Here is a 15,782-nt window from a genome sequence, read left to right as displayed (position 1 = left end):
CCTTGCCTAGGTTTAAGCTCAGGAAAGCCAGTGGGTCCAGTTTTCCGTTCCTTGCCACCAAATTATGGAACTCACTGCCCAACCCGCTCAGATCCGAACCTTCTTTCCACTCGTTCAAGGGTAAAGTCAAACTGTGGCTCCAACCACAAGATCGGCCAGGTGCGCTTTGTAAATAAATAAAATACAAATACAAAATACAAATACAAATTCAGCTTGGCTGGCTTCTTGCGAGAAGCCCGCGAAATGTGTGAGCTAGCAGGAAGTGGGGGAGGAGGAAAGCTGTCTGCCCTAATCCACATTCCTTCTGAGGGCTTGGCATTACTGGGTAGATTCTGGGAAGCTCGCTGTCCCCAACTGGACAGCCATCTCCAGGTTTGGATGTTGAAGAGTGTTCCTATTGGAGTGCTGGAGTCACCCAGGCCCTTTTTCTGGACAGGAGGAGAGCAGCTGGATCAAGGAACCGAGCCGACCACTGGACCTGAAGCGATCCGAAGAAGAAGACAACCGAGAGACGCAGGAGGTCTGCTACAGAGACCCGTACTAGCCCAGTAAGAACCACTGCATTGCACACCTTCTTCTCAACAGGTAAGACATCTGTGAGGCGCCTTTTTCCCTAAGACTGGTGGGACCAACCAGTCATCTGTCTTGCTTGCGGTTTGTTGCCTGTTTTCTATCACTGGAGAGTGTAATGATGCATTTGCTCTGCAAGGCCCGAACCAGACATCAGTCATTGCAAGGACTTCTGGCTGACCAAATGGCTGGAACATTGTGGGCATCCTAGAGGCTCAGCTGGGACTTTGGAAATCTTCTGTGCTGCCCTCCACCTGTAGACCTGCCTGCAGGATGGCCAAGGTTCAAACACCAGGTTATCGCGGGCTCCTGACCCTGTTCGGGGGTCAACGCAAGAAGTGAATCTGCGAAGATCTCTGTGAGGGTCCGTTCTTCACTTTGGAGATGAGCCTGTGTGTTTTCCCTACAATCTGAGATCTGCAGAGGAATCTAAAGATGGCCAGGGATTAACAATTCGAAAAACGTGACCAGCCGACCCAGCACGGTGACAACAATGGTGATCCGTGCTTCCCCCAGCAATTGACTGTCGCCTGGGACTATTCCTAACTTGCTAGATGTTGGGGTCCTGATATTCCTTATACATCTTGACCTGCCCCGCATAGGGTTTGCATTGTGCATAAAGTCCTGCTTACTGTAGCACTATCTGGGGCTGATCCACGGTGGTGGTGTCCAGGTCAGCACTTCTGGGGGTCCTGTGGAAGAACCTCAGGGGTGGTAGTTGCACCTCTTCACACTGGAACTGTATTTAAGTCCCTTAAGTCCTCACTTTTAAATTTGCGGCAACTACTCTGCACTGTCTGGTACTGAACCTGCACTAATTGCGTGTGCCCTCCTGGCTACTCACCTCCATCCTCAGGAACCTTTTGGGTCCCCTTAAAGACTTACAGACACTGGAGGTAGACGAGGACTGGGCGTCCAATGGTTTTGTATATGGTGCAGGGTGCCTTATAGTTATAAGGCCTAACTTCTGTGTGCGATAACATCTCTTCCTCCCTACTTTAAAGATTGTATTTCATATATGTGTCTATGCTAAAGTGTTTTAAAATAGAGGGTAACCCCAATAGGGTAACTTAACGATGAGTTGCATATATGTTCGAATCTATGTTTACTTACCGTATAGTGTTTGTTAGTGTAGTATTGTGATAAAAGATTGCTATTTTTATAAATCACCTGTGTGGGTCCTTTACTTATACGATCTGATGGCTTTGTCAATGCTTGTTCTAAAAAGGAATTTGTTGCAAGGAACAGGTATAAATCAAATGGATGAAGACCCACTTGGCTGAGGAATTATTTATTTCCCAGGTAGCCATTTACAGCTGCAATTATGTCATCAACTCTCAGCAGACTGCTTAGCTATAACACTGACAGGTTAAATTTGATTTGACTGCTTGATAGCGATAGCTGAGAGAGTTGACGGGGATGGGTTTTGGGAGGAGAGGGAGAGGTAGTGGATCATAATGACCATCGGGATGAGCGTGGCCATGAGCAGTCAATGGGTGGGTAAATAACCAAACAGTAATAAGCTGTGTGCCCCTATTTCCCTCTTAGCAACCCTCCAGTGCAATCATTTTGGTTTATAAGTCCACCTAATAGCCCTAACTAACAATCATTGGCAAAGCCAACAGCTTGGGCTTTTGTTTAGGTATGGGATAGGCATTTTCTAGGCACGGATGTAATGGTACCAGCTGGCCATAAAATTGCAACGGCTTGAACATAGATTGATATGCAATCAGAGTGATATAACATATGATGACAGTACCTGGCAAATGCCTATCTAATTGCTCAAGCCAAAACTGTTGGCTTTATCTGCGTGCGTTTTAACAGGAGTTCTTTGCAAGGAAGAGATAATTCAAGAGGCTTAAGACACACTTGCTTAAGACATTTCTATTACACCTGTAGCTATTTACAGCTGCATTGAAGCCATTAACTCTCAGCAGACAAATGGGAAAAACACTGGCAGTCTAAAGCGTGATGTTACTCCTAGAACGAGTGAGCTCAAAGAGAGCCCAGGGGGATGTGTTCTGTGCGAGGAGGGGCAGGTCATGGGTGGGGATGGCCATAAGGATTAGGATGGCCATGGGCAGTCCATGGGTGGGTGCATAGCCAAACAACACTCACAAGCTGTGTGTCCCTCCTCACATGTCATCCCTCTCCTACCTGTACTCCAATGCAATCGTTTTGGCTTCTGGGTGGCACTTAAGCAGCACCTAAAAGCCAAAACTAAAAAGGGCTGATCAGGTTGCAGTAAGAGACTATCAGTCATTGGGGCACAGTTTGTGGCTTCAACATCTAACCATTGTCCTCCCCCCACCAGAGCGGCTATTGGACTCTGGCTCGGAAGACCCATAAACCCTCTAAAACACCTAGAAAATGGCTGGGATAATAAAATACCAAAATGCCAAAGTGCATTTGTAGATCAATGGTATGGCCAGTTATCCTGTTGCATAATGGGTATATTTAAGAAAATGTGTGTGTGTGTGTGTGTGTGTGGCTGAGAAAGAGAGAAAAACAATGCGAGTGTGTGTGTGCCAGTCAGTGCTTTAAGTGGGCCGGGGCCTGCCGGGGCAGAGCTCCGGCAGTCTCCAGAAGGTGGGGCTGAGCCGAGGCCACGGTCCCACACAACATTGGCGGGACGCATTATCCTGATGCGCCCGCCATTATGTCAGGCAAACTGACAGAAGTGCCAGCCCAGGCACAGCAACGCTGAGGCTGGATGGCACTTCTGTCAGTCAGTGTAACTTCCTCTGATGACCCGTCATCAGCGTCATCAGAGGAAGTTACTGTCCCTTTGTTTGCCCTCCTCGCGAACCCAAGGGCTCCATGATCTAATATGCAGATTAGATCACGGTTCTCAGAAGGTGAAAGACACCTCGGGCTCTGTGATCTCTGAGCAGAGATCACTGAGCCCGAGACGCCTTTTGTCGGCAAGGCTTTATGAAAGATGCCTTGAATTGTGTACGTTTCAAGCCATCTTTTATAAACGTAGAAATATTTCCATGTTTATAAAAGACGGCTTGAAACGTACACAATTCAAGGCATCTTTTATAAAGCTTTTGTCGACGAACAAAGCCACCTTGGGTCCGTCCTCAACGCTTTATAAAAGATGCCTACGTTTCAAGCCGTCTTTTATAACATAGACATATGTTACAAATGTCTATGTTTATAAAAGGTGGCTTGAAAAGTACACAAAACATAGTAAGGTAAGCACACAAGTGTGCGTAACTTACTATGGTTTGTGCATTTACAAGCCACATTTTAAACATAGAAATATGTAACATTGCTACGTTTATAAAAGATGGCTTGAAAAGTAGACAAACCATAGTAGTACGCATAAAAACATATAAATCTCACATACATTTATTTGTTTGTTTGCGCACCTTACTATGATTTGTGCACTGTAAGGACATGGCCACAATGAAAGCCACGCCCCCAAACAAAGCCCCCCCCCCTCAATTTCTTACCCCACTTAAAGCACTGTGTATCCATGATTCGGTGTCAGGGACTGCGTGCTCTTTAAAACAGAGGTATTTTCCCAAATGCAATTAGCACGTGGAAGTCATTACACACCTCGTCTCAACCAATCAGAATGCTCGGAACGCTGTAAACATCTGCTGCTGCTGTTGACTGCATTCCAGGCATTCTGACTTCAGAAGCCGCCAGTCGAGCAACAAAGTATTTTTCGGCACGAAACAGAAATGCAATTTCCCTCCCAAGTTTTCTTTCATCATCAAGACGAGGCAACATCATTTATCATAACTAAGGGAAAGCTTAAACATGGAACAATACTTTCAATTTTGTAATGAAAAAAGCATTCACTTTAACAAGGCACTAAAAGCAAGTTGAGACTAAACCTCTTCCCGCTCAACCAAGTTTACACTTCAAATGCTTGCCTTAAAAAGACACCCGAGCTATTTACATATTACAAAATGAAACCACATTTAATGTATTAACATGTTTGTGTACTTTACTTACACATGCTTTACTTCACCACTGCAACTCCAAAACAGGTATTGCTACTAGGCTGTGCACTGATTGCCTTACAGAGATAGGGAGGGGAAATGATTGCATCGGATAGTTAAACTTGGGATAATTAACCATGTAGAACCCTCTGTGCAGGCTGTGCACAGGCTGGGACAGGCCACCAGGCCAGCCCTGACAGGTCCATGAACACACCGACACAGGGGGAATCTTAAACACGTCTTTATTTCTCACTACATAAAAGGCTAACTGCTGACCCATGTTTTCTCCCATGTCCCGCCCCCTCCATAACCCAACGTCCCTTTCCAGAGATATGTCCCAAACTTTAGGCCGCCCACACAACGACGTGGAAGGGGAAAGGGTGGTCACGTCACCACGTGACATCTCCCCCCTTTTTAGAGTACAGCATCACCTGTGCTTTCATACCATCTCTTCAATTATTGAGTGTGGTTTTATGCAGCTTTGTTGAGTTCTTCTGGTGCAGGGGAGGTCTTGGGCAGGTGACTGTTCTCCTCCGCTGTGTTCCTCTCCTTCAGATTGTTCCCTGTCTCCTTAATAAGAGTCATCCGAACACTATCCAACTGTGCTGTAATACGACTGCTCCCATCTCATAGGTGTAAAATCCAGGAGTCCCTTGAACTGGGAAGAATTTCTTGTTATAGATTGTTGGTGATCTCCACTTGCATTACCATGCTGCCCATCTTGCTGGTCACCACTAACTTCTCTGGGGCGAATGTTGAGTCTTCTTTCCTGGCCTTCAGCTGGCACACCACTACCAGATCTCCCAGTTCTATTTCACATTCTTTTGCCCCTCTCCAGGCGTCATCTTTTTCCTTAATTTTCTCCTTTTGTACCTGATCATGGGCACAGACCTGTAGGTCGAGGGGAGTGACTTGCGGTGACGTTTGGGCTTCCGGCAGAGTGGTCCTAACAACTCGTCGAAACATGAGGTCAGAGGGGCTGACTCCGGTGGTGCTGTGTGAAGTGTGACGATACTCCCGTAGAAGCTGATATAGTGGCTGCTCAAAAGTTTGGTTGACTAAATTAGCTATTTGAAGAGTTCTCTTAATGTTGGCCATAAACCGTTCGACGATCCAATTAGCCTGGGGCCAACAAGGTGTTACTTTTCGGTGTTGGAATCCCATGTATCGGGCAAAGTTCTCGAAATCATGGCTTGTAAATAGCAGTCTATTGTCGGATATTATGACCTTCGGTACCCCATAGGTAGATAGTATTCGGTCTATTGCTGGATGATGCATGTTGTGGCCGTTGAGTCAATGAGTTAAGCATCTGGGAAACAAGAATGTTCGTCAATGAGCACCACTACATACATTGCATTTCACAAAGGTTCAAAGAAATCCACTGCTAGCTCTTCCCAGACACACTTTGGAAGTGTGGACATCCGTAGCGGATTTGGGTGCAGCGGGGGAGCCGCCAATGTGCATATGTCGCACTTGCCAACAACTTCTTCCACCAAAATGTCTTGTTTTGGAAATCACACCTTCTGACGTAGGAGGCGTTTCATGGAGCCTACCCCCCGGTGGCCTTTGTGCGCTAGCTTGACTACATGTTCGTGCAGCAATGCTGGGATGACAATTTTGCAGCCTTTTATGACAATGTGGTCGACCATCGCCGTTGGCTCCTCTTTCACTAGTTCTAGGGCTTTTATGTCGTCTTGCATTGCAACTTGTTCTTCCCTACTCTGATGTTTGAGGTGTGCAAGCCTGTCAGTTCAGATACAGCGAGGGCGTTGTCATTTTCTGATTCTTTTCGGATGGTGGCCCAGTCCACAGGTAATGGTTGTAGATGATGTATGATTTAGTTGATGTAAGCATCAACAATAAACAGACTCACTTGGTATGGACCCGTGGGGTGTCTTGATAAGTAATCAGCCCGGTTGTTTTCTTTCCCGGGGCGATGCATGATGTAGAATTTTTAGTCCTGTAGCCATAGTCCCCATCGGGCTATCCAAGGGGGTATCCTCACCTTGGGGTTGCCAAATATTGTTACAAGAGCTTGATTGACGCTGACGACGTGAATGTCTTGCCATATAGGAAGAGGTGCCCACACCACTGCTAGGCTCCCCTTTTTGCCTGAGAGTACGCTTGTTCAGTTGTTGTGAGGCTTCTGCTTGCGTAAGCCTCAATGAGTCTTCTGGTGGGATCAGTGGGGTCACATTGTGTCCAAATGGCACCCAGGCCGACTGGGCTTGCGTCTACAACAAGTTCAGTCTTTCCGTCTGCATCAAAGTAAGCCATGTCCTCTGCCTTGGCAATGTTGTTGCAAATGGTTTCAAAGGCTTGTTGGGAGTCCGTCGACCATTTGAAAGGTTGTTCTTTCCGTGTGAGCAGACAGAGAGGATTGCTGACAGTCACATAATCTTGCAGGTATCTTGAGCTATAGCTCGCTAAAGCAAGGAAAGAACATAGTTCATATATGTTTTGTGGCGGCTGGGCAGTGTTGAGGGCAGCTACTTTTTTGGGGTCCAGTCTCATACCTTGTTTGGGAAATATGTGTCCAAAGAACCTGAGTGACCCTTTCCTGAATTCACACTTCGCTCGGTTGAGTGTTAGTCCCGCTGCCTCTAGCGCTGAATAAACTTTGTGTAAGCTGCATCATGTTCTTCCTTAGATTTGCTGTATACTAACACATTACCTGAGTAGTTCAAACAGTTTGGGACATGTCGGATAACCTTGTGGATCTCCTCTTGAAAAATCTCTGCAGCAGACGAAATGCAAAAGCTGAGTCTCTTGTATTGGAATAGGCCCAAGGCGGTTAAAAAAGTGGTTATGTATCTGGATTCTGGTGCAATTTCTATCTGGTGGTAACCCTTTGTAAGGTCTAGCTTCGAGAAAAACCTGGCACCATGCAGTAGGTGTTTCATGTCAGTTATTTCATGGGGCCTGGTGTCTTTCTCTTTCTGTGCCCTCGTTCGCCCTTCTCATGTCTACACATAGTCTGATGGAGCCGTCCAGGGACTTCTTCGGGACGGGTACTAAGGGAGACACCCACAGAGTGGGACCTGTTGCCGGCTCAATGACATGTTGCTTTATTTGTTTGTTAATTTCCTCCTCCACCTGACTTTGTATATTGATGGGTATGCCCTGTAATGTTGGGCAACAGGTTTTATTTCTGGGGTGATGTGAAGTTGGACTTTACGTTTTTTAGCTTCCTGAGTCCCTTGAATACATTTGGGAAAGCCGCTTCGATGTCTTCCGGTCGAGCAAAGTATTTGTGAGCCATCAGCTGATACATGATATGGACTAGATCCATGTCCACTGCAGTTTAGAAACTGAGTATACAGCCGCTATTTACTTCCATCTTAAGGACGTGTAACTGTATCTGTGCAACGTGGGCCTTGTGTGTGCATCTGGCAGAGATGACGCCTTTGCATGGTAGTGGCGTGGTTGCTCCATACGTGTAGATATCGACCGTGACCTTCTTGAGTTTGGGCGCCTTCACAAGTGTGTGTTATGCCTCCTTGCTAATTATATTTACAGTGGCGCCAGTGTCAATGAGAAAGTCCAGTGACGTGTCATTGACTTCTAGAGTCAGAACTGGGCTATGCTGGGTTGCAGCATTATTATTCAAAGACCACACATAACCTTTTTTCCACTGATCCACATCTGAAAAAGGCCATTCGCTTCTGGAGGGCAACTTCATTTCATTGTAGCGGATATAGCGATTGCACCCGCTGTGTCGGGAGCCTTCAGATGGCCGATACTCTCCTCATGAATAGGCTTTCTTTTGGCCCTGTTCATCTCGTCTCTGCCATCTAAGGTCTGTGTCTGGTCCTCCCTTGCAGGGACTTGGTGGCATTGTCTCCCATTGTTCTCTAAGATTTCTCCGGCTAGTACAGTGGATGGGGGCATTCTTGCTTGTGGCCCTGAAGTGATCATAACCCCCACATGCAGTGCATTTTGTCCCAGAGCGGGGCAGTCTCCTGTGTGAGGGTATTCGTACCCGCACCTGTAGCATGTAATGTCAGTGCATCTGGGATATGAGTTTGGTGACGTGAAAAGTTTGTTGATGGCTTCTTGATCAGCGGACTTTGATGGTATGGTGACTTTGCCCAAATTGTCCAATTGAGATTCTACTTCTGCTTCCATGAGTGCGAGGATGAGAATTTCTTTGAGCGACCGTTGTTTCTGCAGGAGCTTCTTTCAAAAACCCTGGGATTCACACCCAGCTATCACCTGGGATCGTAGGGCCTCATCATTGGAGTATCGATGGAATTTGCAGTGTGAAAACAAAATCAAAATATCGAGGCTGAGTACCCCAAAAGGAAATACACCGAACACGGGTTACAAAGGAACATACAAAGTACTTTATTTTATACTGAATTCAGTTACAAAGAACAGAACAAAATCAGATAGCTATCGGCCATCAGTGCAACACAGCAAACTCCAGCGTGGTTCAGTAGGTTCAGTGAGAGACGCTGTACATTAGAATTCATTGTTCTTTTATACTATTTGCGAACACGATGTCCGACCCTACTTCGGGTTAATATTCCTCTAATACATTACTGATCTAGGGTTCATGCCAAGTTCGCATATCCACATGTAACTGGTTTGGTTTTAATACATATATCAACAAGCCTACACAGCAACTGTGTGTTCTGGAATTCTTCATACAAGTCTTTTCAAACATTAATACAATGTAGCTAAACAAGTGTTATTAGTTCAGTATTTGAATACATTGTTCTTAACATATGCTCGCGGATTAGTTTTCATTGACACGAGTAATCCTTTACACACAGGTCAACGAAGGACAAGGTCTCAGTTCATGACCTCCACAAGTGGCCTGCAGGCAAGTTACATATTAGCCACATGCAGAGGTCAAGACGGCCATGTTGTATTTTGGAATGACATCGTCCACCATTTTAACTCACAGGGTGACTTTACAGAGCGAGCCTAAAATGGCGGATTGACCTAAAATGGCGGCTTACATTAATTTAAGGTCAGGACCTTGCAACACAGACATTTCGCAAGTGACTTATAAGCAGCTTGGCGTAGGCCAATATACATATATTCATTGCAATAGGAGGCACGATATACTTTCTCATTTGACAAACCCTCCTTTTGGCCTATGCCAAGAGCTAAACTACTTTGGATCTCTTTGCAAATAACTCCATGCATCATCGTCCATGCACCCTGAATCGCTGTCAGAAATATCTATTGCCATTAGGTCATTCGCTAAAATTTCTTTTAACACATATTCTTTGGAAGTTTTATTTGAGGCATACACTTTATGTCCTATCGTACCTATTGCTTGTGCGCAACATCCCCCTAGCATCGAACATATACTAAGTAGACACTGAATACAACAACAGAGGAACAACAGAATTCTCAAAATGATCAGTAAGACCGAAAGTATCTTCCAACCCCAAGATCGCAAGAAGTCCCAGAACCAAGCGCTAAGATCCCAGTTTCCCTCGGGAACATGAACTTCTGAACTAAGGACATGCAGATTCTGTATTGTCTTGAAGATGGTTGGGGAGGAATCTGATCCGAAAACACAGCAAGCGGACCCCACTAATTTACACACTCCACCACGTTCAGCCAGAATAACATCTAATGCCATCCGGTTTTGAAGCGCTACTAGTCTTAACGCATTCTGTTCTAATGTCATATTATAGAGTATGTCCGTGGTCCTGTTGATGGTTCTCTCCAATACTCTCGCTAGTCTTCTGATATCTTCAGAATTCGCTATCTGCCCCCAAAATGGCACAACTGATTTTGTTATATCTCCCAAGATTTGTGCTGGAGTGTCACCACTCTCGTCACGCTGTGGACGAGCTTTTGAAACTTCTATTGTACTAGCTATAAACACCTCAGGTAACAGGATCCCTAAATAACAGGTTCCCTGCCAATCCCTGGGCAACCATGGAAATGCTATATTACCGCAAACAAAGTAGACAGGTTCGCCTACATACAAAGGTCTGTTTTCCCCAGTCAAATTTGCAACGTTGGCACAACCTAGAAAATCTCCCATTGACTGAGTGCCATTCCTCTGTATGCAAAAAGAAACTGAATCGGGGCTATGGTTGACACTATAAGAAGGAGGCATGACATCCTTATTGTCTATCAGAGCCATCTTAAAGGAAATCAAAGATTGGAAAGGACGAGACAGTCTGTCAGAAGGCCTAATAGAAGCAACGTTAGATTTACTCCTGTTTGCGAAAAGCGAACATCCCAGGGGAGTCAAAACACGTTTCTCAAAACTATTCGAATTAGTGCCATCAAAGTTCCCCGAGATGCTATCGTTCCAACGGCCAAAAACAGTGCTCTAAGAGAAGCATAACAAGCATTTGTCAAAGGTAAAGGATGAATATACCAACCTAGCCCCTTATCCCCGTGTTGTGGCAAATGTGAGCAGACCCAACAGTTGGATTTACTAAAAATGGCATGCGTTGCATTCATGATAAGTAGCAGAGTATTATTGTGGTACCTTTGTCTATGATGGGAGTCTCTAGGGGACAGAGTATGCAAATGTACAAAGGGAGTAGGAACAGCAGGTACACTTTCAGTAGGTAACAAGGACTCTAAAGGATGAGTTTCCTCGAGGTACCACAAACCTAAGACAGTGACTATTATAAACCCAAATATTATTATAAAAACACAGCAATACGTTTTCGAGGCCCGGGTGCATTGTCCATTGTCCCGGTTGGTCACACAATCATTTACAAGTCCCATACGAGCGGTAGCAGTGCAGGCATTGTAGTCTGCAAACGGAAACTCCAAGGTTCGTTGCTGGAGACCTCCCGGCCGAGCAACTTCTTAGTCCTTCCACAACCCTAGCCAACAGAATCCCCTTTCTCAAATTGTGGGCAAAAACAAGCCCTCGATGATCCTTTCCTTCTCCGAATGCACAGCCGAACCGTGCCGTCAGTCTATCAGATGCACAGCAAAACCGTGCCGTAAGTCTATTTTCTTGGACGCAGATTGTACCTTACTTTTCCCAGTACTGATTGATCCGGAAACAATGTGTTGTCGCTTCCGGTTGGAAGCAACGTATCAGAGACAAGTGAAGATGCCGAATTTGAAACAGCAGTTTCCTGAAGCAAAACCTTTGGAGAGTGTAGAGACAAAATGGCAGGCTTCTCAAGCCTCACAGGCTCAGAAAGATTCTCTGATACACTCTCCGTGCTATCTACTGCTTTGGGATCGTTGGTTGCAGCGTTAGCGAGGGGTTCTGTTTCTTCTGTATCGTGTGGCACTGGGTGAGGAAGTTTCTTGACGTGGGACGTGTGGATCCAATTCTTTCTTCCAGAAACCCGCACTGCTGTTTGGGTGACCAACAGGACTTGGAACGGGCCCCGCCAGCGAGGAGCAAGGCAAGAAGAGCGCTCAAACGCCTTGATGAGCACCCAACTTCCAGGCCGTATGCTGTGGCCCGGGCCCTCGTATCGCACAGGTAAAGCCTCTCGTACCTGGTGATAATTCAAATATAGGTTTTTAGTCAACTGGCTGCAATAATCTGAAAGTAATACATTTTCAACATTTCTTAACGGTTTACATTTAGGAAGGTTCCAGATATTGGCAGGTCTCCCCATTACCACCTCAAATGGAGAGAGCCCAGTCTTAGTTTGAGGGGTTGTACGCATGGATAATAACACGATCGGTAAGGCGTCCAGCCATTTCAATTTAGTGCCGGCACACGTCTTAGCGAGCTTGCTCTTGATGATACCATTCGCGCCTTGAAACACTTGTGTATAGGCGCGTTACAAATGCCATATCATATCATATCTTTCCACTAGTCCGGTGCTCTGAGCGTGTCTGGCCGAATGGAACCGTTTGCCGATCTGCAATGCCCCACATATCTGCAGAATTACAGCAGCAACAAAATGTGGACCATTGTCTGACCAGATAACTCTTGGTAGCCCGAACCGTGGGAAGTACTCCTTTAACATGGTTTTCTTAGTAGTCATGGCTGTAGCATCTATAATGGGGAAAGCCTCAACCCACTTGCTAAAGGCACAGATGACCACTAGGACGTACTTCATATTGTTGCACCGTTCCAATTCAATAAAATCAAAGTGGATAACTTCAAAGGGGACAGAGGGTGGCCCAAAACTTCCCCTTGGAGTTGCTGTCCCCTTTCCCACATTGTGTTGTAGGCAAGTCATGCAACCCTGAACGTAGCGTTGGGTAATCTTCGAAATGTTGTCATTTACCCAAACTTTCTCTAACATTTTTGTTACTTTCTGGGCACATACATCCGTAGGGCCATGGGCCATGATGACCATCATCATCACATAAGCGTCAGGGAGTAGCCATTTCTCTTCGAATATGTCCACCCAACACCCGTCATCATCAAGCTTCCCCAAGCCTTCAGCCCACCTCTTGGATTCTTCTAACGTGGCATCAGGTTAGATATCCCGTACAGACCCAACACCCTCATCCAGTGCATAAGCATTTACAGTCTCCCTTGAAACATACATTACCATCAGGGTTAGATCATGGCTTAGGACCATTTCCTCACTCTGTTTTACAGACGCAGCAGCGACAGCTCGCAAACATTTTGGCAAAGCGCATGCTACAGGATCAAGGGCGGAAGAAAAGTAACTGCACGGCCTATTCTTCCCTCCATGTTCCTGCGTTAATACGGCCAAAGCACATCCATCACATTCATGCACAAACAAGACAAAGGCCTTTTCATAGTTTGGTGTGCCCAAAACTGGTGCACAGCATAATGCAGTCTTGAGCAAGTCAAACGATTGCTGGTGTTCTGCGTTCCACGGCAATGGCGAAGAAATGCCATTCTTCGTCAAAGCCAACATCGGTTTGATCACTAGTGAAAAATGTGGGATCCACAACCTACAGTAAGAAGCCATACCTATCAAGGCTCTAACTTCCTTCTGTGTATTTGGGACAGACATGCCAGAAATGTGTTTTATACGTTCAGGTGTCAATCTTCTTCCCTCCTTTGACAGGAGATAGCCTAAATAGGCGACCTCCTGGCAACAATATTGAAACTTTTTAAGCAAAGCTTTGTGACCATGCTTAGCTAGATGAATAAGCAATAATACAGTGCCCTCCTTACAGACGCTCTCAGAATCAGCAGCTAAAAGCAAGTCATCAACATACTGAAGCAATGTACAAGTAGAGGGCAATTCAAGGGTATCAAGCTGTTCTTTCAAGGCCCTATTATAGATGCTAGGACTCTCTGTGTACCCTTGAGGTGCCAGAGTAAATGTGAACGAGCGTCCCCCTAAGGTAAACGCGAACAAGTATCTACTATCCTTGTGTATAGGAATACTAAAGAAAGCATTCTTTAGATCCACAACACTAAAGTAAGTAGCTGTAGCTGGAATCATGGTTAATATTGTCGTCACATCAGGCACAATTGGGAATTGTGGAGCAACGACTTTATTAATGGCACGTAAATCAATTATGAAACAGAATGGAATTGCATTGTCGCCTTTCTTGTACATGGGTAAAATCGGACTATTGCACAAACTTCCTGAAATTTCTTCAATCACCCCACGATGCACAAAATCGGAAACAATGCATTTCAAAGCTTGTTCGTCCTCAACTGAAATCTTATACTGGGGAATGCGTGGCAGCTCAATTCCATGTTTCAAAACTATCTTAACAGTCTCAATCTGTAAAACACCGACATTGTTGTCATCAACAGCCCATAAGCTGTCTGTTACATTAATGAATTCTGGTGGCAAAGGTCTAGTCAAGAATTGTGAGACAGAATATTGTTGTGGTGAAATCGTCAAGCGCATTCCATCAGAAGAACAATAAATCACTGCATTTAATTCTTTTAACAGATTCAACCCCAGCAAATTCGCTCCACAATTCGAAGTCAACAGAAATGGACAGTGGTCCGTAAAGGGACCCAAAAAAATGGGTACAGGTGAAGAAACTGGACAAACAACAGTCGTGCCAGAAAACCCTACAGAAACATTAGTTTGCCCTGACAGTGGAATGTTTGGAACCAGTGAATGATCAATGGAACACTTCTGTGCTTCAGTATCTATCAAATACTGATGTTTCCTATTTCCCACCACCATTTCAACGTAGGGACCTTTCTGATTGACGGGAATAGGTGTAGGTTCCAAACCCTGCTTCGGGCAATCCTAACGAAACAGAATATCATCAAAAGGAAGCGCTTCAGATAAATATGCAGCAGAAGGATGATCAAATATGTTCCTAGAATCCACACTCAGAGTCTGATTATCTTGTGAAAAAGGTTGCTGAGGATCATGTGCAAACTGACCTCTACCTACATCCGGGCAACCTCTGAATCGTCTACCATATTCCCAAATGTGTTATTCGACCTCTGTCGAAGGACAGTGCATTGTGCACGCCAATGACCCTCTTGACGACAATAGGCACACTGGTTAATGTTCACAGGACCCAAGGGCACATTCCCTTGCGGGACATACTGACCTCTAATCTGCGAACTACCCCCTTGGGGGCCTCTAACAATTTGCTGTAATAGTACTTTAGTCTTTAAATCACCTTTTTGTTTTTTGACTCTATCTTTTTCATTATTGACACGATTCTCGTAGTACTGAGCCATATGCAGTACTTCTGATTGGGACTTCGCCTGCCAAGCGCTCTCAGAAGACATAATTTGTGACTGGATGTCAGGCAGCAATCCACGCACAAATTTGTCCACAAATAACCTTTTCCCAGACTCTGTGCCTAAGTCTTGTCTGCTGAAATCCGAGAATACCTGTTTGAACCCGGTAGCACCCTCAGACTTCCCTTGGACACAGGCCATAAGTTTGTCCCAAATAATTCTCTTTTCTGGAATTAGGGTTTTCAATTTTGCAATGATTCTATCAGGCAAAGTTAGTATCACCTGGGGCGGTCTTTCACCAGCTGGCCTTTCCCCATCGAATCTAGTTATATTCGCCCATGTATCTCCCAACCCTGGCACGTCATCTATAGTCCTAACTTGTTTCCACAAATCTACGGGCAGGTATATAGGAAATAATAAATCGATATTGCCTAAGGTGAACACTGAGAACTGCAAGACGGACTCTATTCCTTTATAGAATCCTGTTGGATTTTTCCTAATATCAGGAATAGATTGTCTAATAGTATTCACTTCCTGTCTTGAGAACGGGACGTGGACAAACTGCGATACATAATGTGCAGGAAAGTCCACAGCGACTATACCCTGTGCAGCATCGGCCGCAATCTCAACCTTTGGGACAAGTGTCGGAGGGACCACTCTCATAGGCAACTGAGAAGTAGGTGACTCCGAACGCT

This window comes from Ambystoma mexicanum, chromosome 8 (genome assembly GCF_040938575.1).
Source record: "Ambystoma mexicanum isolate Mex_15411 chromosome 8, UKY_AmexF1_1, whole genome shotgun sequence".
In the NCBI taxonomy this organism is placed as follows: Eukaryota; Metazoa; Chordata; class Amphibia; order Caudata; family Ambystomatidae; genus Ambystoma; species Ambystoma mexicanum.
Note: the sequence above shows the minus strand (reverse complement) of the source record.